Below are 23,667 nucleotides of genomic sequence, written 5' to 3' on the forward strand. Positions count from 1 at the left end.
AATGGGCGATGAAGGAAATAAAAAAATCTACTATTTGCATGGACTGAGTTTCTTATGTTTTTTCATTGAAATATATAGTTGGGGTTTGTCATTTTTCAGCATTCATGGCTATATGTCCACAGAATTATATGAATATATGTAGAGAATTTCTTTTCATTTTTTTCACCAATTCAAAATATAACTGTGATTCGTTAGGCTTTTGGATCATCTATGCATAAACTATGACCTTCTAATATGTTTTAAAATGATGGGTTTTACTTTTTTAACTAGTCTTTGGAGTGGATTTATTTCTTGTGGTGGATTTTGGTTGTGATTTTAAGGCCTGATCTTCGCTAGGAGCTTCATAGTAGAGTGAAAAATCCATCCCCCCTGAGATACGTAGCTATACTGACCTAACCTCCAGTATAGACAGAACTAGGTCAATCGAAGAATTCTTCTATCAGCCTAGCTCACCATATTTGGGGAGGTGGATTACTTATGCTGTTGGGAATCCCCTCACGTTGGCATAGGTAGCGTCTACCCTGAAGTACTACAGCGGCAGAGCTGCACCACTGTAATGTTTAAGTGTAGACATACCCTAAGTTGCTGAACTGCCATGATAACAAAACAGAGGTAGCAGAAGGTGGAAAAGAGAGATGGATTCATAGTATGCTTGCTATTACTACACACTGACATATAAGAGTCAGGGCATTTTCAGGTCCTTCAGTGGGATCATACTCTTTGGTATTTTTTCTGGGGAAGATTTACATTCTGTAGATTATAAAGGATAATAAACTTAAAAGGAACAAGTGTTTTATTTTTTCAAGTGGAGAACAATATAACCTCAGCAGTTGGCTAGAGTAGATTCTATTTCTTTGCTAAAGAGTTCAGTTGTTTAACTTTATACCAGGGAGCTGTTACCTTTCAAGATCTCTGCTTGGTACTTGATTAACTCTTATTTTCTGTCCTATTTTTCCAATCATCAGTATACCACACAGGTAAGAGTTCATCCTTCCACTGAACATGGTCTTTTTTCCTGTTAAATAAAGCAAGAGGTTGAAAATGCCTTCCTTCCCCTTGTGCATTATCCATCTGAGTGCATTTGGAAAAATAAAGTTCACTGTTAATTAATGTTCATGACTTTCAGTGATTATGAAAGTAAGAGCTGAAAGCACTGACTAGAATAAAATATGCTGTGGAAAATTCTGTGCAAAGGTCCTGTTACTACAAACTGGATCTCCTTTGAATACAAAGAGCAAGTTATGCTAAACTATAATGAACGATGTATATGATACACTACGCAAGTCTATGGAATGTTCTCATATGTACGTGCAGAATTTACCAGTTCAAATTTTGAGCAAATATAAAGGCTGGCTCTTTATTATATCCAATATGGGGGAAATTCTTCAAGATATATTCTGGCAAAATGATTTTTTTTTAAGTTGCAACTTTTGGATAAGCGCAGAAGATTGGAGCTTAAAATGAGAGAGCTTTATTAGGATGAAATTTAGCCACAGCAATCTTGAAATGTAGAATGTTTAGGTTAGTCCCCACAACTTTGTTGTGATCAGTCATCCAAAACATTCATCAAGTACAGGAAATGAGCCTTCTATTGATTTATAAAGTGAGTGCCATTCAGGGGACTGGCAAGAGAGAAAGCTTCTTAGAAAAGATAAAGCTATTTAAGTCATGGTTGATAATCAGAAAAAATATTAACTATTTGTTCAAGGTACAGAGGAAATAAATTAATTGAAAGATGAAGTGGCATGTGAAGCCCTTTATAGAAAAAGTAATGAATGCAATGGTGAGCTGGGGGCAAGATTCTCACAGACCATTGGGAACGGGACTACGGAGACGTTAAACCACCTTTGTACCCTCCCAGTCCTGGGCTGCCCTGGGGTCTGGAGCAGTAATTGAGACAGCCACAGGGACCCATCTAAAATAGAGCGCCTACTCTGAGCTGTACTATGAGCTGCAGCAGTGCCCAGAATCTCTGCAGTGCTGCTTGTATGACTTTGTCTCTGACATGCCTCTCTTGTTCCAGTCTGGCACCTGGTTTGCCCCCTATGGCAGGGCTTGAGGGGGTTTAGCAGCCTTAAGGCCGGAGAATTCCAGGGGGAAAGACTTTTATGCCACTGCTGTCCTTTACCCTTGCATGTGCATAAAGAGACAGAAGCAGGGATGAAGATTTCACACTAGGAATTTTAGATTGTGATGAAGCAGAGAAACTGCCTGCCAGTACAGCAGGGGCTAAAGAGAGTCTTTGGGCCCAGCTAGCCCTGCCTCATTATACCTGCAGCCAATTTCAGGCATGGAGGCGGGAGAAAAGGAGAGAGCCTGGCTCATTTTGGGACTGACTTGTGAAGAGGCAGGAGTCAGCTGCCTCTCTACCTGAGAAGAACGGTTGCTAGCCTGCCAGCGAAGGCAACAGAGGACCTCTCAGGAGGCAAGCCATGCAATGAACTGGACTCTAGGGGCCACTCCCCAGACTGAAAGGATTCTGGTAGGAAGTAGCCCAGGGCAGCGGATTTAGAAGCCCATCGGAGGTAGAACTCTGCAGAAGCCAGCATCCTGAGGGGCTTAAACCCACTCCCCCCCCATCTGGATTCCAGAGGGTCCGATGATAGAGAGGCGCAAGGATCCTCCAGCACAGAAGTCTGGAGCCATTGACTCATACCCCAGTCTGATAAACCAGTGTGGCCCCAGTGTTTAAGAAGGAAACATCACTGGAGCCTGAACTCAGGGGATCCCATGGAAAATAGGCCACCTGAATGTCCAGGGCTTGGGTCAGTCATACCAGCCAAGACCAAGATGGATGTTTCACAAGTGGCCATCCTGGGCTCTGATCCAGAGATTGCCCCTACATGGAATGCACCTTTGGGAAGATCTGGGCCCCAGGGGCACAAGCGCCACATGGAAACCTGGCAAAGTTGACCACCCCTGTAATGGGTGGATAGAACAGGATAGAAGTGCTGGGACTTGTGGACTCAGGGTGTGCCCAGACCCTTTGGCAAATTTCTGTGATTTCCAGTCCAGGGTCAACCTGGGGAAGCATCTTGTTACAGTGTGTGCATGGGGACGTGAAGTTGTATCCTTGCATTCAAGAGACTCTAACACGGGGGGAGCATACAAAACCCCTGATGATTGGCCTGGCCCCAACTGCCCTGGCAGTAAAATAGGCTATGAACTCGTTCCACTACTACCTTCTGGGCACTCACTTCACATTAGTCACTGACCATGCCCCCCTACGATGGCTACATGCCATGAAAGATCCTAACCCCTGAATTATGAGGTGGTACCTCTCCCTCCAGCCCTTTTCTTTTTGCATCCACCACATACCTGGAAGACCCCACCTGAATGCTGACTTCTTTTAATGAGATGGAGGAGAGCAGATGGATGGGGGAGAGGGGAGGTTGGACCCCAAAGAGGTTGTGAGGGAGGATATGTGATACAGTGGATAAACTTCCCACCAGCATGGCAGGGGTTAAAGAGAGACTTTTGGCCAAGGGGGACTGTAGAGGAGGCCTAGGAGCCTCCAACAACTGAGGTAACTGGGTGACTGAAGCCCAGAGACATTGTGGGGTTCAACTTCACCAAACTTATGGCTGCCCTGCCCAAGGGAGCTTGGAACCACTAGTTGCAGGGCGCCACCCAAGACCCACAAGAAGGCCCTTCAGGAGGCAAGCCACCACACTGAACTGGACTATAGGGGCCATACCCCAAACAGAAGGGACAGTGGTAGGAAGTAGCCTAGCACAGTGGATTTAGACTCCTTGCTGGGAGGGCTCCCACTGTTCAGGGGTTGACTCACACAGGACTCTGGGCTGGGACCTGGTGAAGAGGGAGGGCCTGGGTCTTTTTACCCCACTGCCAAAAAGACTGAGGCACCTCAACCAGGGAAGCAAGGGGCCAGAGGTCAGGCGTGCCAACCACTAAGCCGTCCACCCCTACAGGCAACCTGGCACAAGGATATATTCTTTAATGGCTTTATCATCTTCTACTAACAGTAGGTCAACTAACAAAATGGTATTGCACTGCTGCACAATATATGCTTCAGTTTTGATGGTGGTGATGGTAGCTGTCCAATCTGTGAAAAAAAGATGGCATGTGTTGGTGCCTAAAATTATTCTCCAATCATTGTAACAGACAAGTTTGTTTATTATATCTTTCTTCCCTAGATGCCTATTAGTAAGTTTTACAGTATCTCCTGCAAGCCACATAAAATTTCTGATCCAACGGCTCATACACGGGCAAAGCTTCCATTGAAGTCAATGATAATCCTCAAAGGAATTTTGCCATGTAAGGACTGAAGGATTAGGTTCACTGAAGAAAAAAAGTAGAGATTAATGATTTAAAAGAAGAAACACGCTTTAGGGTAGGTACTTTCTCTTATTTTATGTGTGTACAGTACCCAGAAGAATGGGTCCCCAAACCCAGTTGTAGTCTCTGCATTCTACTGCAATGTAATACACTACCACTACAAATGGACTATCAGCAATCTGATAACAACTGGGCAGGAGGTGAGTTGCAATCACCTCTAGAATTGCTAAGAATTGTGCATATCCTACTGTATTGTTACCCCATCTCCTTCAGCTCACCCTGACCTTCTTGTTTGTCTCATCCACCTCTTCCATCTTGTCTTTTAGATTGTCTTTTGGGGCAAGGACTGTCATTGATTACATGTTTTTATAGTACTTAGCACAATGGAGCCCAACCCGGTTGAAGCCTGTAGGTGCTAGTACAATAATTAACAATAACATCGCTGTTTATCATTCTATCATTTCGTCCTCCCTAAAATAAACCATCAGAATCAGGGCTTAATGTTCTATTATTTCCAAAGCAATGGGATTCTTTGTGTCAGCAAGGGTATAGTCTCAATATTTTTTATCGGTTTTAGTGCCCAGCAGCATTTGGTAATGAACAATTTGTGATCTGTGCTTGTTCAGTATTATTAGTAAGCAGCATGATGGTTATCAATAAAAAGGCCAGTAGGCTAAATGTTTAAAGCCTCATAAATTAGTAAACTGGAGATCAGCACTGCTCTTTAATGTCTCCAAGTCCCACTTCATAAATTTCTAATTGTCTGTACATTAGAAAAAATCAGATTGAATAGTTAAAAATGAATTACAGTAACTGCTAGAAATGTTTCTTCAGCTCAGCGTTAAAATAAAAATAAACTTACTCTGGAACTAAAAACAAAGCAAATTAAAAAACCCATTGGAGTTATGAGTACCCAGCCAGAAATTGTTTTCTGCATGCCGAAGGATACTATATAATATGGGAATTGTTTACAATGGGAAAACAAGTCATTTCTGGTAACAGTTCAGTGTAATCTTGGATATTTCAACTAGTTGTCTGTCTCTTACTCAATAAAGCTTTCATTCCATCTAAAGAATGTTAAAGAGAAAATACAGAAAAATCCAATAAGCGTGTTTCAGCTTGAGGAATTTTTTCTTCTTCTTTTGTTATGTTCAGTGTTTTCCATCTAAAGCAGCTCATAAAAATAACAGTGGTTGGGTTTGGTGATTTTAGGGAAACACTATACACAATTCTCTATTAAAATGCAAAAAGCTACATTAATACAATTTAATGGGTGAGATTTTACAGAGTATAAAATTCACTAAACCTAAAGTTACGATTCTACATGACCATAACTCGATCCTTTTACATACATGTCATCTTTTACATAGTGAAAAGGTTTGCAATGGAAGCTGCATCAGTTGCTTCTTTAAGCTGAATTGCAAATAAATTGTTACTCTGAATTCCAGAAAGGAGTTGCTCTTTCACATTTTCTGTCACATCAGAGATTCTTCTTGATGCTGTATTTCTCACAGTGGCATGGCATCCAGCTGCTTATCTTCTCACCAACCATCATGAAGTCTTTCCACTTTGCTGCTGTAAGAAAAAACACTTTCCTAATATGATGAGGTTTTCCTGCCTTTGCAATGTGAAGACTCACAAGATAAGATGAGTTCAGAGTGGACAGTGACGGCATACTCCTTTTTTGCCACATAGCTCAGTTAAAAATGACAGGCTTCACTTTTACATCAGAGTGTTTGATCTCCAACTGTCACTGCAAATTTGTTGCTTTGACTCATCCGTTGGCAAACACCTCATGCATAGCAGATGATGCGTAAAAGATGAGGCTCAAGAAGGAAGTCAGTCCATTTGATGTTCCATGTAGTTGTCATACTAAGAATCCTCCATCTCTTTGACCCTCTTTTTTCTTCCACAGTTGAAGGTACATTTCAGCACAGTCAATAATGGCTGGTGGCTCACTTGGTTTATTGTCCTTGGCATTTTGGCTCAGGTTTCCAGACTTGTAGAATCACGAATAAGTTGCAGCTGCAGCATGTGGCGTCCCAAAAGAGAAGTAATTACAATTGGAGCTGCTTCTCCCTCCCATTTAAGAGCTTAAGTAAAAGTAATCAGCAGCTCCAGAATGCTATTTTAACATTTTTTTCCTAAAGCACTTTGCTTTGAAAGTGTATGATTAAATTAAATGCAATCCCCAACAAGTTTTATCTCAGCAATTTTCACAAGTATAGTTAATGTGTTCACAAATATTAAAATGCAAAACAATTTTCAATGTTTGTGCTCTTTAGAAAATATTTGCCATCCTCCTTTTGCTCCTCGTTTCATCTCTTCTCTCGCCACGTTTTTGCTTCTGTTCCCTTCTCAGCACGTGCTGTCCCCCTTTCCTCTCTCTCCCTTTCAACAGCATTAATGGCAAATATCAGTAAACATGCCTATGCTAAAGTGTCAATAGAGAAGTATAGCTTAAACAACTGTTTTTTGTTAGTTCCTCCTGTGTTGCTCTGACATACACACAAATAGATATACTGAATCATCTACATGTAGATCAGATTTTTAAGTAAAAATTGCGTTAGCTCCTGCAAGTGGAAAAACAAACTAAACATAGTATGTGATGACAGACTGAGGTATGCTCTCTGCACATGGCAATGACACAGCAAGGCTTCAGGTGCCAGAAGGAGCAGAACTGACATGCTCAAATTGCAAGCAGCCCACTGTATACTGGGTAAATTACGTTTTGCAGGTGCTCATTATCCAAAGGAATTACCCCAAAAGTGTTTGGCTCGGTTAGATCAAGAGTAATCTCCATTTTATTCCACTAACATACCATGAGGAAAAAAAATCCATACACTATATATGAAAAAATGAGGCAATACAAAGAAAGCAGAAGGGGAAAAATGTTTCTTAATCCTAAATGGACTCTCTTTTTCTCTCCAAAATCCTCCTGCCAGCTCATTGAAGTCAGGCAACTGGCATATAGATCAGCAGTGGCATCACTACAACTGTGCTGATCTGGCAAACAGCTGTTCCAGCACGTATCTGCTTGCTATTCTGTCAGAAACAAGATTATTTTCTTTTAGGGACGTGAAGGGAATCCTGCACAGCTGTTTTACAGAAAGTGAGGAAAAAGTACTTCACTCATTGTACATAGTTCACTGCCTTTATTGTGCTCCAAAACCTGTAAACTAGAGGGACCTAACAAGAGAGAGCTGCAAATTAGAGGGAGGCAATATAGGAAATGATCCTAATTTGTCCTTTAAAAGGTGAGGCATTCAATGTAGAGGTGGGAAATAAGCATGTTCTTTTCTGTGTGTATCAGATGCAGAGGGGCTTTGTTTTGAATAGGTGACTGGGAATTAAAGTAAGCACCAGCTAGTTTTGCAAGAGCTGACATAGCAGTTTGTCAAGGGCCTAATTGCACTGTCCTTATTCACAGTGGTGAGTCATTCACATGATGGGGCTATTCAAGGGAGAAATTGCTCACCAATGGTGCTGCTTAGAATAGGTAATGTAAAAATGTTTGAAACGTGAGCTAGCACAGTTTAACTACTAAAACACTTTTAAATACCGCTAAGCATCTAGTATAGACACTATTCCTAGCACATTTTTAAACTAGTATAAACCCAGTACATAGAGTAGGTGCTAAGTGATGTTTAAAAACATATTAATTAAAATGTGTTGTCTAACACGCTTAAATCATTACCTATTTTCCTAATCTGGAGAACTCCAGTTCAAATAAGGATTTGAACTAAGGGGGACAGAGTCATCCATCTGCCATCCAGACCAGGAAACTCAAGAAGTGTGCTGCTTGCCTGGAGCTAGAATTTAGGATGTGACGGGGTGGCTGTCGAGATTGATCTAGCCCTCGGACCGCTCCCCTTCCTACTTCTCCGTGTGGGCTCTCCCCAAGGCACAGAAACCCAGAGGACAGTACAGCCGTGAAAAATCAGTCATGCTTGACCCTGTGCTTGCTCACCATTTTAGGGCTCCCGTGGGTTATGTGTGCTCGCTTTGGGATGGGCAAATTATGCTATTGTGTAGACTGTGCTTGTCCTTAAGTATGGGGGAATCATTGCTCTGTCTGGTGTGAACAATGCTGCCTCTGTTAAGTGTTGCATTTTGCCTTTACAGATGCAACCTTGAGATCTCAGCCGTCCATGTTATCACTGGCCAAAAGACTCCAAAGAATCAGAAAGAGGCCATGTAGAAGCAACGAAGACATATTGCATGAAGTAAGGCAGCATTCAAGTAATGAAAATCAAAAAGTGCAGGAGTGGTGGGACAGTGAAAGGAGGATCTGCCAGCAGAATGAGGAGCGCCAGCACAAAAGCGTGGTGCTCCAGCAGCAAAGCATGGATCAGCTGATAAGCATAATGGAGCGCCAAGCAGACTCAGTCCAGGCGCTCATAGCCATGCAGGCAGAACACTTCCGTGCCCGACCCCCTCTGCAGCCCTTGTCCCAAAACTCTTTCCCTTGTGCCCCCATGTCACCTCCAACCCACTTTCCCCAACATCCGGGATTTTACCGCAACCAGCTGCCTCCAACACCTGTAGCTTCACCACTCAGCCCTGAAAACTACTACCCTTACCCACTGCACTCAACCCCCATCACCATGCAGTACAGCCATCCTGAAGTGCAGCACTCATTGCACAGCACTCCGGACAGGAAGGCTGAGTATGATAACAGGACATACGCAAATCTGTGATTGTACCATTTCCCACCCCACCCCCTTGCCCTTTCTGTTTCCCAAGCAGTTGTGTTTCTTTTCAATAAATGAATTTTATTTTCAATAAATGGATTTTTTGTCTTTGAAAACATTCTTTATTATTGCATAAAGTAAAAGACACCTTAGCCCAGGAAAGAAACAGGCACTGCAAGTCAGCGTAGCAAACACAGATTCCTACTAACATTGGAACCACTGTGCTTCACTCCCGTGCAGGGCACCAGACATTACTGGTGGCTTTCAGCCTCAAATTGCTCCCTTAAGGCGTCCCTAATCCTTGCAGCCCCGAGCTGGGCCTGCTAATAGCCCTGCTCTCTGGCTGTTCAAATTCAGCCTCCAGCTGTTGAACCTCCGAGTTCCAAGCCTGAATGAATTGTTCACCCTTCCCTGCACAAATGTTATGGAGGGTACAGCACGTGGATATAACCATGGGGATGTTGTCATTGGCCAGGTCCAGCTTCCCATAACGAGAGCACCAGCGGCCCTTTAAACGGCCAAAAGCACACTCCACAGTCATTCTGCACCGGCTCAGCCTATTGTTGAACCGCTCCTTGCTGCTGTCAAGGCTCCCTGTGTCGGGTTTCATGAGCCACGGCATTAAAGGGTAAGCAGGGTCTCCAAGGATCACAATGGGCATTTTGACTTCCCCTATGGTGATCTTCTGGTCTGGGAAAAAAGTCCCAGTTTGCAGCTTCCTGAACAGGCCAGTGTTCTGAAAGATGCATGCATCATGCACCTTTCCGGGCCAGCTTGCATTAATGTTAAACGCCCACAGTGATCCACAAGCGCCTGGAGAACCATAGAGAAATACCCCTTCCAATTAACGTACTCAGAGGCTAGGTGGGCTGGTGCCAGAACTGGAATGTGTGTGCCATCTATTGCCCCTCCACAGTTAGGGAAACCCATTTGTGCAAAGCCATCCACAATGTCAGGCACGTTACCCAGAGTCACGGGATGCAATTAATGGCCCTGCAAACTTGCATCAACACGATTCCAACGGTCAACTTTCCCACTCCAAACTGGTTAGTGACTGATCGGTAGCTGTCTGGAGTTGCCAGCTTCCAGACTGCAATAGCCATCTGCTTCTCCACCATCAGGGCAGCTCTCAATCTTGTGTCCTTGTGCTGCAGGGTGGGAGCGAGCTCCTCACACAGTCCCATGAAAGTGGTTTTTCTCATCCAAAAGTTCTGAAGCCACTGCTCATCATCCCAGACTTGCATGACGATGTGATCCCACCACTCAGTGCTTGTTTCCCGAGCCCAAAAGCGGCGTTCCACAGTGGTGAGCATGTCCGTGAATGCCACAAGCAAACTCGTGTCATATGCATTACTCAAGTCGATATCATGGTCAGAGCCCTCACTGTCACTTTGGATCATAAGGAATAACTCGACTGCCAAACGTGACATGCTGGCGAGACTCGTCAGCATACTCCTCAGCAGTTTGGGCTCCATTCCCACAGACTGAAAGGGAAGAGAGTGCGCAGTACAAAAAACATTGAAAGATGGTGCCAAATGTGGACAGAAGCACAGGGATTGCTGGAATGTGAACCGATGCATCATGGGGCGTCTGGGAATGCCCAGAATGCCCCGCACCTTCGGCCCCTTCCTACAAACCACAGCGCCAGAATGGGAAGAGATGCTCTGTGGGATAGCTGCCTGTAATGCACCGCTCCTGATGCAGCTGCAAGTGCTGCAAATGTCGCCATGGCAGTGCGCTTGCAGCTGTCAGGGTGGACAGACTGCAGCGCTTTCCCTACTGTGCTCTCCAAAGGCAGGTTTAACTCAACGCGCTCTACATCTGCAAGTGTAGCCATGCCCTAAGTCTTAACATTCCACAATGGGAAAACATTGTGCTTAAGTGACTTGGGGTAGTTAAAATATCAAATAGGTGCTTGATCCAGGATGTGAACAAAGGACTTTGGCTTACAGATCAAGGCCCATCCTAGTACTCCTCTATATTACTCAGACATGTCATTCAATCTTCTGCATCTCAGGTTTCCTAAGAGAATGAATCTAATAATAATATTTAGTACAGTCATTGTACTTTTTGGTCCATAATTCTCAATGTGCTTGCCAAAGTTGTTAACCATAAATAACCTCATTTTACAGACAGCATAGCTAAGCATGAAGCGGAAGCAATTTTTCTGAGAAATATTGTGGTCTAGTGAGAGCAGGTCACAATTTTTCAAATGAAAAAAATCAGCAAAATTTTTCTTTTTTCAAAATAGATTTTTTTAAACTATATTGGGGGGGTTGTACAGTAACATTTGAGGGGGGAAATTAATTGTTCATTGTTTTTACTTGGATTCTTTGATTGTCAGTTTTTGATTTCTGGTTTTCTGTTATTGCCAGTTTTAGTTAGGCAGTTTATTCACATGATCACAAGACCACATAAATATGATTCTAAAAACTACAAAACTTGAAAAATGGCTTTTTAAAACCCAAACAATGAAACTGATCATGGAGTGGTTACTGCTCCATATGAGTAAGAGTGGAAAAATCAGATCTTTGGTAATTTGTAGAAAAAATATTTTTAAATGGATATTTTGTTTATCCTGCAAACTCACATGTATTGTACAATTATTCATTTCATTCAGCACTGTAACTGTCTTGTCCTCTTATTTGTTTTTAAATACATCCTAATAGACTTAAATGCAATAAATATCAAGCAATTGCATACAGTATTAGTATTTGATTATTTAATATACCATGAAGAAAAGATCTTGGTTTAGCTGTCTGAGTGTCTATTTTCTCTGTATCTGTTAATAAGGATAAAATGTCTCACAGTAATTACACCTTGGAGGTTTTCTCATCACTGTCATTTTTTCCATGACTAATGTAATCCACACTTGATTAAACCATATTGAAATATCAGGAGTTTCAATTTTCTTCCAACAAGCTGTAAGGATACATCTAGTTATGTAAAATCCAGCTATGCCAAAGTACTAAATGTAAAGTGATATTGTGACACACGGCACCTCAAAATAGCACCTTGTAATCCCCATATCACTATTCATATATCATTGTGATAATTATACAAAGCATACCATATAAGACATCACATGAAAGGTCATGATCTGCTGAAACCCATTATTCTGTCCAAATATGTATATCAGTAATGTGTACAAAGTTATGATATTTTTCTGTATGGTTGTTACTGAAATATGTTATAAGTCTGAGAGTCTCTACTGCTAGGTGATGAATCACCCCCAGGAGGGTGTTCATCAACCATTAATCAGCAGGGGAGTTGTAATCAAGGGATTTACAATTCAATGACAGCTGCACAAGCACCACACAATGGGGACTGCTCAACTCTATGACTAAGTTGCACAAGACCACACCAGGGGGATTGCTCAACCATGTGGCTCAGCAAAGCCCACCAGGACATGTCTGGGTCAGTGTCTTCTAGCCACATGGACTAAGGATATAAAATAGGGGACAGGGGTATCATGCTTTTGACTTTCTCCTCCCCCACCTATGCTGGAAGCAACAAGAATGCTGGAAATACAGAAGACTTCAACTGAGGAGACTGGTTCAGGCTTATGTTGACAATAAAGAGAGAAGCCTGTGTATTAAGAACTGTAACATCCAGTGGGGTGAGAAAATTGCTTGATCTAAATACTACCTAGTGTAATAAGGTTTAAGATTTAGATTATGTGCTGATATTTTATTTTCTTTGGTAACTATCTCTGACTTTTTATGCCTACCACTTATAATCACTTAAAATCTATCTTTCTCTAGTTAATAAATCTGTTTGATAGTTTACCTAAAACAGTGTGTTTTGCTTGAAGTGCTTGGGAAACCTCAGCTCAGGTGACAAAGTCTAGTGCATGTCCTCTCCACATTGAGGGAGGGGTGGACTGGGTAATAAACTTATACTGGTCAGGCTTCTGACCTGGGCAAGATGGTACAGTTCTGGGGTGTAAGGCTGGTAGGAATTGGCTGGTGCCTTTGGGTGATTTGTGAGTGGCTCTGGGAGTATTCATGCAATCTAGCTGGGTGTGGGGCTCCACATGCTGTTGTGCTAAGTGATAACAGTGCCTGGAGGGGTTTGCTGCTTGTCACTAGCAAAGGCATTGTGAGAGACAGCCCAGGCTGGAGAGTTAAGAGGGCACAGGGGTACCCTATTTCCAGGTTGCACCCCGGGGATCGCATCCCACATACATCTAGAAACACAGAATGTAGGCCATAGTTTCAGAATGGGGGACTCTACCCTGGGAAGCACTGACTGGAAAAAATGTTGGGGGTCATGGTGAATAATCAGCTGACCATAAAATCCCAGTGTGATACTGTGGCCAAAAGGGCTAATACTGTTGTTAGTGCTATGGAGTTTGTTAATGCTGCACAGCTGTTAATGCTGCTAGTACTGCTGTTCTTGGAACGCTGGCATAAGCTGCATGAGGCGAGAGTGCAGCATTCTGATTCAGCAGACCTCGATATTATACATAAAGAAAGACCACAGGCTCGGTTCCATGGCAAAGGTGCTTGGCCAGCTTTATTGTCAACAAAACATGGTCCTAGTGCCCTGTAGAGGCTACAGGTACACTAACACAGGTATGCCCACTGCAATGGTACTGGTTCAATCAGCATAACATGACACATTCCCCTAGAGCAGCACAAAGATGCCCCTCCTATGATTTCTTCTTTTATACAATGATACAAACAAGTTAGGTATTACACTATAGATGTTCTTAGTTACCACCCTAATCTTCATACCTGATAGTTCGAACAAAACATCCTTATCCTGTCATCTCCTCCTTATCCTGACAAGGGGTTAGTGTGTTCTTGTAGCATCTCTTAGGAATGCATTTACTTAGCTACTTGAGAGATGTGTGTGTTTTTGTACCATCCTGTCCAGTCAGGAAAGTGCTTACTTGGCTAGCTGACACCTAGTGTATTACTATTCTGCAAGGCCAGGCCTCCTCTGGTTCACAGCCTTTGGTACACACTGTTAGTTATGCCTAGGGCTCCAGCAAGGCCTACAAATATGATCCTCCAATGTATAAACAGGGAAATATTGAGTCAGAGTAATGTTGTTGTTTTACCTCTATTTGTCATTGGTGAGACTGCTAGTGCAATACTATGTCCAGTTTTGATATCCATAATTCAAGAAGGATGATCATAAATTGGAGAGAGTTCCGAGAAGAGCCCTGAGAATGATTAAAGGATTGGAAAACATGCCTTATAGTGATAGACTCAAAGAGCTCAATATACTCAGCTTGTCAGAGAGAAGGTTAAGGGGTGATTTGATCAGTTCATAAATACCCATATGGGGAACAGGGCTCTTCAATCTAGCAGACAAAGGTATAACACAATCCAGTGGCTGGAAGTTGAAACTAGACAAATTCAGACTAGAAATAAGACATACATTTTTTAACAAGTCATTGGGACAATTTACCAAACACTGTCGTGATTGGCCCTCACTCGAAATTTTTAAATCAAGATTGGATTTTTTTTATAAGATATAGTCTAGTTCAAATAGGAATTAATTCAGGAGAAGTCTATGACCTGTGTTATGCAGGAGGTCAGACTAGAGGATCACAGTGGTCCCTTCTGCCTATACAAACTATGCATGTAGCTGGCATAAGTAAATTAGTGGGGAATCAATTTTCCAACCCTTCATTGCTTTTACTGATTAGCCCTATGAAAAAAATAAACACAGGAAACAATGAGTAAGATGTTTTTCAGTAAGCATGTGAGAAAGGAGGTAGAGTTATATCTAATTTAAAATTAGTTTCAGGAAGAAAGTCTGGCTGCTGCCCAGAGGCTCCTGGCTCCTCGCTGGGAGCCTGGAAGCCGCCTGGACTGTGGGTGCAGAGCTCTCTGCTGGGACCCTGGAGGGGGTGGAGGGCAGCCGGGCTCCCAGCAGTGGGGAGCTGGGAGCAGTGGGACAGTATGTACATGAACCACCTCACTAATTACTGCAGTGGTTGTAACTTGACTTACATAACCTAATTAACTTGTTACATAACTAACATAGGTTGACTTAAGTCTGTAGCGTAGACATGCCCTCCTCCCCACTTTTTTGTTACATTGCCTGGAGCCTCCCATCAGAGATGTGAAGAGATTGTAGCATGTTGATAGAGTCTGTTTCCTGTTCCAGAGCCATCTGTGTTCTAGTCTAGAAGCTACGCCCTGCTCACTGTATCTGCCATCAGTTGTGACTCTTCTGGGCAGGAATTTACCCTAACATCATAGTGCTGGATTCTCAGTAACACGTGCTGTAGTCACTTGGGTGCACTCAGCAGTGGATTTTTCATGATGCTTTCTAATGGCATGTAATCACACTGCACATCCATGTTGTGCTCAACAGTGAACTGGAATCGTTCCATTCCAAAGACCACAGCTTGTAGCTCCTTTTCTACCTGAGTAAAGCCCCTTTCTGTGTCTGTCAGAGCTCTGCTAGCAAATGCTATGGGCTGCTGGCTTTGCATCAGTGCTGCTTCTAGGCTTCCCTTTGAGCATCCCATTGCAGCTGTTCCATAGAGTTGTAGCACTTTAGGACTGGTGCATTGCTTATGGTTTTCTTTACTCTTTCAAATGCTTGTTCTTGGGTCTCTGACCTTTCCCATGCTGCATTATTGCATGTCAACTGCTGGGGCAAAAGGGCTCATAGGCTTCTGATAGGTGTGTGCAGAATCTGGAAAGATAATTGGCCACCCCAGTAAATTGCTGGATTCCCTTTGTGGGTCTCGGCATTTCCTTAATGGCTGTCAGTTTCCCAGGGTATAGCTAAAGTCCCTCAGAATTCAACAGATGTCCAATATAGGGGACCTCGGTTCCCCTCAGCATTAGCTACTCAGCATTTAGCCTAACATTCTGCTCCTGACACCTCTTCAAGGGTTGTCACAGCCTCTTCCTTGGCTTCTCCTTCTTCTACAATAAGAATGTCATCAACTACTCTCTTGATGCCTGGGAATCCTTCTGACATCTGGTTTAATTTACACAGGATCACCTCTAGGGCTGAGCTAATGCTCACAGGCATTCATATTCAGTGGTATCCTTCTAAAGGTATGGTAAAGGTTGTCAGGTGGCTGGATGGATCCTCTAGCGCAATATGACACAACCCCTTCTTGACATCTCAATAACAAACACTTTTCTAACCAGAGTTTGCCCTTCCAGCAGTCCATTTCCTTGACATACCTCCTTATTGTCTGTTGGAATGCTGGACAGGGCCAGTGGTGACTGTTCTTCCTCCTCTCTCATGTTGAGGACATTGCAGTGTTCTACTGTGATCAAATCTATAGTTTGCACTGCCCTGCAGTGGGTGGTAGCAGGGTGTTGCCAACTACTCTAAACTCCAAGCAATAGTGTCTCTTATTTCATGGGTATTTTATCCAGAGCCTAAATTTGCCAACTGGCATCAGAATGATTTTATTGTACATACTCAACACTTGGTCACATTTCTCCAGTCTAATGCTGCTGCTTATCCATGTAGCTCGGATTACATTGTGGCTGGTGCCATAATCCATCTGGAATCAAATTATTGTTGATCTAATAGCATAGTTACAGATGTGGCAGCTGAATGGCTGGCAACCTTCTTCTGCAGTGCATGTACACAGAGAGTCTTTGGATCTCCTCTTTGCTGGAAGTCTACGTCCTCATTCACTATATGTAGTGTTGCACTTTTCTTTCTGGGCTAGCTGTGGCACTGGGACTTCAAAGTTTTGTTTCCTACATCCCCTGTACCAGACTGGCTGAATATTTTTCCTTCTGCCTTTTGTGTTGATTTCCACAATGCGTACACTGGATCATGATGCCTGCATTCTTGGTCAGTCTGTCTCTGTCCTGCTTCCTTGGTTCTTTCAACCTGGGACTGTGTACTTATTCTGCACTAGTAGCTGTCAGTGGCCCTTGCTATTTGGAGGCATTTCTCTAGGGTTAGATCTGGTTCTCTCAACAATTTCTCCTAAAAGCTGGAATCACATGTCCCACAAAAGTTTTGTCTGTAAATAGGGAATATTTTGTGTCTCCAGAGTTATAATGTAGATGCCAGCGATCCCAGCTCTGTAACGTAAGTATCTTTTCCCTCTTTTATTGATTGATTTCTGGTAAAAATAAACCAATTTCTCTCTACAGTCTCTTTGTGTCTCGGTCACAGAACTCATCAAACACTTTTATCAGCTGTTCCAGTATTTTGGGCATTATTCCTGGCAACAGCATCCCACTCACTTGTCATCCTTTTTTCCCAATGAGATAGTAAAAAAGCTTCCCCCAGCCCCGCACCAGCACCCACACCATGGTCAGCTCGGTGTACAGACTCAGTTCTTGCCTGAATGCTTGTGCAAGGTTTTTTGTCTAGAAATCCAGCATTCCTAGTGATCTGAGTCCCTCCTTGCTGCCTGTTTACTCTGTTTCTAGATGTTGCTTTGTTTTACTTTTAGTAACACTCTTCCCTGCTGTGGGTCTCACTAGCAACCCCCCATGCTTCATGTGCAACATGCTGGGTTATAATAGGAAAGGACTCCATGTTTCTAAAACTAAACTGACTGTTTATTACAAGAACGGTTTACAGAGGTGCTGCAATAGCAGCTAGCATTCTATCCATGTGCATACGGACTGCATTCTTGATGCCTCCTCCTGTCCTGAGTCACATGCAGGTTGCTACCAAAGCTGCATTTTCTTGTTTTTTACTGTTTTCTCTCTTTCCTTTCCCCCTCCATATGTGTGTTTTAAGATGAAACAGGATTAAAAACTTTAAATAAGAAAATCCGAGAGCTATTACTTAATGCTGACTCTGTCATTATTCCAACAAGGACATCTGATACCATCCGAGAGACTGACAAACAAGGGTTTGTTTCTCTTTCAAATACTTGAAGTGCTAATCTGGCTTGAGGCCTCTAGGAATTGTTAGTGCTGCAGAGAGTTGTTAAGGCTGCAGCGTTGTTACTGCTGCCAGTGCTACTGTTTTTGGTGCTCTGATGTCAGCTGCATTAGCAGACAGTGCAGCTTGCTGATTCAGCAAACTTTGATGTTACTCACAAAGAAAGGCCACAGGCTCAGTTCAGTGGCAAAGGTGTCAGCGAAGCTCAGTTCTAGCACCCTGGCTATGTGGTTACATGCGCACTAATATATGTATGCCTGCTACAAGGTACCTGCTCAATCAATGCACCAGGATGTCATAGGAGAGGAGAATACAAAGTTGTCTCTCCTATGACACATTGATACAAAGAAATTACGTATTACACCCCAGACGTGGTTAGTTACCACCCTTATCCTTGTACCTGCTAGTTTGAACAAAACATCTTTATCCATTATCCTGTTATCCCATCCTTATCTTACAAGGGGTTGGTATGTTCCTGTACCATTTCAGGCTTGACAAAGCCCTGGCTGGGATGATTTAACTGGGACTTGGTCCTGCTTTGAGCAGGGGGTTGGACTAGATGACCTTCTGGGGTCCCTTCCAACCCTGATATTCTATGATTCTATGATTCTATGATTCTAGGGATGTGTTTACATTGTTATTTGAGAACTCTGGGTGCTCCTGTACCATCCCCTCAGGTCGCGAATGTACTTACTTGCTGTTAGCGAATACCTGGTGTGTTGCTATTTTGCCACGGCCTGGCCTACTCTGGTTCACAGCCTTTGGTTCACACCTGTCAGTAGACAGGATACTGGGCTGGATGGACCTTTGGTCTGACCCAGTATGGCCATTCTTATGTTCTTATGTTCACACTGTTACTTATGCCTAGGGATCCAGCAAGGCTTACACCAGGCACTATCACAGCAACAATAAATATTTACCCAATTTTTGAAGATTTTAATATTTTATTTTGTTTCCTTTTTATTAATTTTTAATTAATGTGCAAAGACATTTTTGTTCTTAGAATTTTCACATCAGCAAAATCAAGATCTTGCCAACATAATCCTAAACTAAAATTACCATTAATGTTGCAGCAGTATTAACTTATCATATCCTAAAAACCCAGCACATTCCTCATAGTAATATAGAAAGACAGTAGGAGTAATCACTGCAGCATTCTGGATGAACCTAATTGAATTAAGTTTAAGTATCTTAGGAGCTCATTGTGTTAGAAATACAAATGTTTATGTATTATTATGGCACTGTATATAACTAATGTGATATCTGGGAAATGATATGAGTTTCAAAGGGCTATTTGTGTATAAAAAATGACTCTCAGATCCATGGGAGTGCTTGTTCTGAACGAAGACAGTTATGAACTTGTGACCAAAGGAAAACCCCTTGGTGTCAGGGCCTGCAGCAGAGCTAGTCTGGAAGAAGGGCCTGCAACAAAGCCAGCTTCCAGGCAACCTAATGAGTTTGTAGTAGGCTGCCTGACTAGCTACACTACCAGAGTGGTTGGAAGAGTCAGCAGACCAGTTCTTAAACCCAATGGCTACTCAAAGCATTTGCCTATAGCTGTGATAGCTCCTGCCTTAGTCCGAGCCCTGCTTTTGCCTTGCTTTGCTCTACTCCAGGTAACTAGGTCCTGACCCTTGGCCCTGATTCCTGACTATAGTTCTGACCCTTGACTCTAGCATCTGACCTCTGACTCTGACCCTAGGCTCTGATTTCTGGCTAGTGATTCCTGCTCTTTGGTGGGGTTTGAAGGAGTGTTTATCAGCCAGAACCCTTGTTGGAGTTAGCATGGTCTCTAGTGAGCTTATTAGCATGTGTGTACGTTCTTTTATTGTTTTAATGTTCTCTGTAATGCTTTTATCTTCAGAATAAATATGCTTGCTTAGAATAGCTGTGTGATACCTTATAACTGTGAGCAGTTACCCTGTTTACAGCTTCAGAGGAGACAAGCACAGCAGGCCTGCTTAGGCAGTCCAACTTGCTGAGGAATTCACAGCTATTAGGCAGGGAGCTGTGCAGCTTAGAAATACCTTAGTTAGGAGGAAAAGAAACATGTGTCTTCGCCAAAGAGAGATGATTTATAGGGAACTGGAAATTTAAGAGAGTATGCCATTGCTGGACCACAAGGGGGATTCCCTGGACTGTGACGGTGGTCATTGGTAATAATTCTTAGTACAGTATTCCTTTAGTGATTTTTTAAAATATTTGCATTAATCTATTAGTTTAAATTATTATGGTAGTACCTGCAATGTGCTAGGTGCTCTCTACACACACAGGAACACTCGAACTCAGGAACTGGCCAATGTAAAAGTAGGTGCCGGTTCTGAAAAGAGTTCAGAATAACAAATCACATAACTGTGCACAAAAGTGGGCAGATGAGTACTGAAGTACTAGATTTATATATTGAAGTATCTGTTTTGCATATTCAAATACATATTTGCACACACAAATGTGGGTTTTTGCTGGCATAATAACTTTGTGCATGTCTGTGGACTATGTCCATGCTTGAAAATTTGTCCATATTGTTCTTCCGAAAGTCATTCTATTTCAAACTTTTGTGTTTCACAGAAGAAGTCACTTCTTGTTGGACATTCAGCCTCTTCACTGACTGGTTGATGGTAGCGAGAGAGCAAGTCCAATTATTTTATGAAAATGTTCCTCTCTACTGCAAGTAGAATTGTCGTCAAGACAGAGCAAGTTAATTAGAGTGGGAAGAACATAAAGTTAAAAAAAAAACCTCTGTTGCTCACAGATACAAGGATAATAGAAGTAAAATATAGATAAGAAAGACATGGCATAAACAATCACAATCCAAACTAGGAAAAAATGAATTATTGAGCTGCTTTCTAGATCAATCTATCCTGCTCTGCTGCTTAAAAAATAAAATAAATAAAAAATCACACATCACATTGCAGAGGCTAAGAAAAGAATGTGTAGCACAATGAACCTTGACAACAACAATAATTTTGTATAGTGTCTCTTGCTAGCAGCTATGGGTTTCATGTCTACAAATGAGTATCTGAATGACTATCATGAATTATTAAAATTATCTAATATATTCAAAACTGAAACATGCAATATGACTGAATGTGAAAAAGAATATTAGCCATAATATGACAAAATAAATTGAAGCACTTTCATGATCCTGTCAACCTATTTTTGCATGCATATTTAGTACTAGTGGTCTTAAATACTTACTGAATTTAATAAGGGATAAGATCACATTATGATCAAAAACAGAGGTCTCTGACTCAGTCTTTCTGTACAGTATATTTGGCCAAAAACTAGTTGGCTGTGATATTTGTAGCTGGTAGTTTCATCCCTTGTCAGATTGCGTGCACAAGAGTAATTTGGTTAACATAGCTAAAGAGTGGAGAACTAACTCTAAAAGTTAGGTGTTTATTCTTCACTGTAAACATTGCGTACTACATAGTAATTTAATCTACTACCCTCCGAGATAAATTCTACTGATAAGACAGCATTGCCTTTTGTTATTAACCTGGTACCACTAACTTGAACTATATGCAGTTTGCACTAAAAACAGGTTTTAAAACTGTAAAAATGTGAGATTTCATAAAAATATGAACATAATAAATCCATTTATGCAATCCTAAACATGGAGGTAACTAAATGGTTTCACATACTGAACAAACTGGGCTTCCAGTATATATTATATTCTGCTATAATGCAGTTTCTGGAATAATCTTACTTAGCTTTGCATTTGTAAAACACATAATCACCCTACTTCCTACAAAATAATGAAGTGCTGAGATACATCACTCCGATACAACGGCAGTGGTATTTATTTCTCTGTAGAAATTGCATCTTAATTTCCTAGGTGAAAAATTGAAAGGATTCTAGTGATGCACTTCTATAAGAAGATGACTGTGAGACTGATTAAGAATGTTACTGTCTAATATATTTTGTGTTCATATAACTCTATACTTAATGCAAGGTTTCACTTTCAACATTAACTATGTCAGAGATCGGCAACCTTTGGCATGCGGCCTCTCAGGGAAATCCCCTGGCAAGATGGGACGGTTTGTTTACCTGCAGCGTCTGCAGGTTCGGCCGATTGCAGTTCCCACTGGCCGCGGTTTACTGCTCCAGGCCAATGGGGGCTGTGGGAAGTGGTGGCCAGCACATTCCTCGGCCCATGCTGCTTTTGGCCTTGAAGTAAATCTTATCTGGTGGGTGTTATCCAGGAATACAAAACATGTATAAAATACAAATTCATGGCCAATATTCATAACTTTAGATACAAAGGTGATGCATGCATATAAACAGGATAATCATACTTTGCAGTCATAATTTTTCCATTGATACCTTACATGACATACTGTTTACAAGATTTGTTGCAATTGTATAATAGTGGTAATATCAATAATTTAGATGGTCATATTCAATCATACAGCATCACAAGCATACTATATGGTCCCCAAAGATGCTGCTTGTGGTTGCAATATCTGTCGCAGTCAGCTTCTAGCTCTGGAGTGAATAGTCCTGCAGTTACATAGTTGCTGTAAATGTTCTTGTCTGTAGCTAAGAAGCTTGCCATACTTAAAAGTTCTAAAATTACTTGTTCTGAATCTGTTAATCCTCTCATTCTTATACTCTCGTTGTGTTTTGCCAATTGAGTTTATACAATCCCATAACAAAATTATTGTGCATTATGTACAGTGTGTAATTGTTATTTTGCACTAGTCGTGCTCAGTCTGGCCTTTTTAAGCACTCATAACTTTATATTTTAAAATCAAGAATTCCCAAAGTTAGTGAAGCATACTCATCAGGGCCTATTTATATATCAGCTTTGATGTTATGCAACCTTTTTATAATAAGAAAATAATCACTGCATTTTGTTAACCCTCAAGATGAAGTCAAAACAGCACAGTTGCCAACTTTCACATGGCAAATAAGCACCCCAACTTTCACAATAAACCAGAAATCAAGCTAATCTCATTTCAAAACAAGGCCAAAACAAGCCAATCCCTAAGAACCCCAACACTCTATGTGACTAGATCCCCCCAGCGTGAAGTCTAGGACTGTGGTGGGCTTGCTGTGCACCCCTGACTCTCTCCCCCCCTTGCTCCTACTTGCCCCTTGCCCCTGCTTGCCCACCCTTGCCGGGAGCCAATCAAAAAAAAAAAGAAGCAACAAGCTACAAGCCAAACAAGCAACAAGCTACAAGCCAAAAACTAGCCAACAAACAACCCAAAGGTCCATTTAGCCCAATATCCTGTCTTCCGACAGTGGCCAGTGCCAGGTACCCCAAGGGAATGAACAGAACAGGTAATCATCAAGTGATGCATTCCCTGTCGCTCATTCCCAGCTTCTCATTAGAGCTCTCAAGTGCACTACATTACATAGAACATCCCAATGTGACTGACCCCAGAATGCCCAAAATCATGAGTTAAAAAATATTCCTGCTTTTTTGTCTTCTGGTTTCTGGAACGCCCCTCCCCAGCTATGTGTGGGCCAATTACAAGTTGAGAATTCAAGCTTAAATATGTGCAAAATTGAAGGCTCCAGCTAGGGTGACCAGATAGTAAGTGTGAAAAATTGGGCTGGGGGTGGGTAATAGGCATAGGCGGCGAGTTATATGGGACCGTGGTGCCCGTGTTCCACCAATATTCAGGAAGGTGGGCCCCACTTCATCAATGTTTGGGTTTATATTTTCAGAGCCGTCCTGTCCATAGGACAGACTGAGACAACAGCCCCAGGCCCCGTGCTTTGGGGGGCCCTGCACTTCAGGAGGATGCAGGGTCCAGGGCAGCCTGGGGAGTTAGCGGTGGGCCTGGCGCCGGCAGCAGCGAGTGACCCAGCCAGCTCC

General features: G+C 42.3%; 1 long non-coding RNA gene across 1 annotated transcript; it reads right to left on the minus strand.

Moving 5' to 3' along the window:
- Positions 1-3,964: 3,964 nt before the first annotated feature.
- On the minus strand, positions 3,965-22,012 carry LOC122464304. The gene is made up of 3 exons (XR_006288245.1): positions 21,888-22,012; positions 20,081-20,160; positions 3,965-4,066 (listed from the first exon to the last, which is right to left on the minus strand). It is a non-coding gene; the product is annotated as an uncharacterized LOC122464304 (long non-coding RNA).
- Positions 22,013-23,667: the final 1,655 nt, after the last annotated feature.

Source organism: Chelonia mydas, chromosome 2, assembly GCF_015237465.2.
Source record: "Chelonia mydas isolate rCheMyd1 chromosome 2, rCheMyd1.pri.v2, whole genome shotgun sequence".
NCBI classification, from domain to species: Eukaryota; Metazoa; Chordata; order Testudines; family Cheloniidae; genus Chelonia; species Chelonia mydas.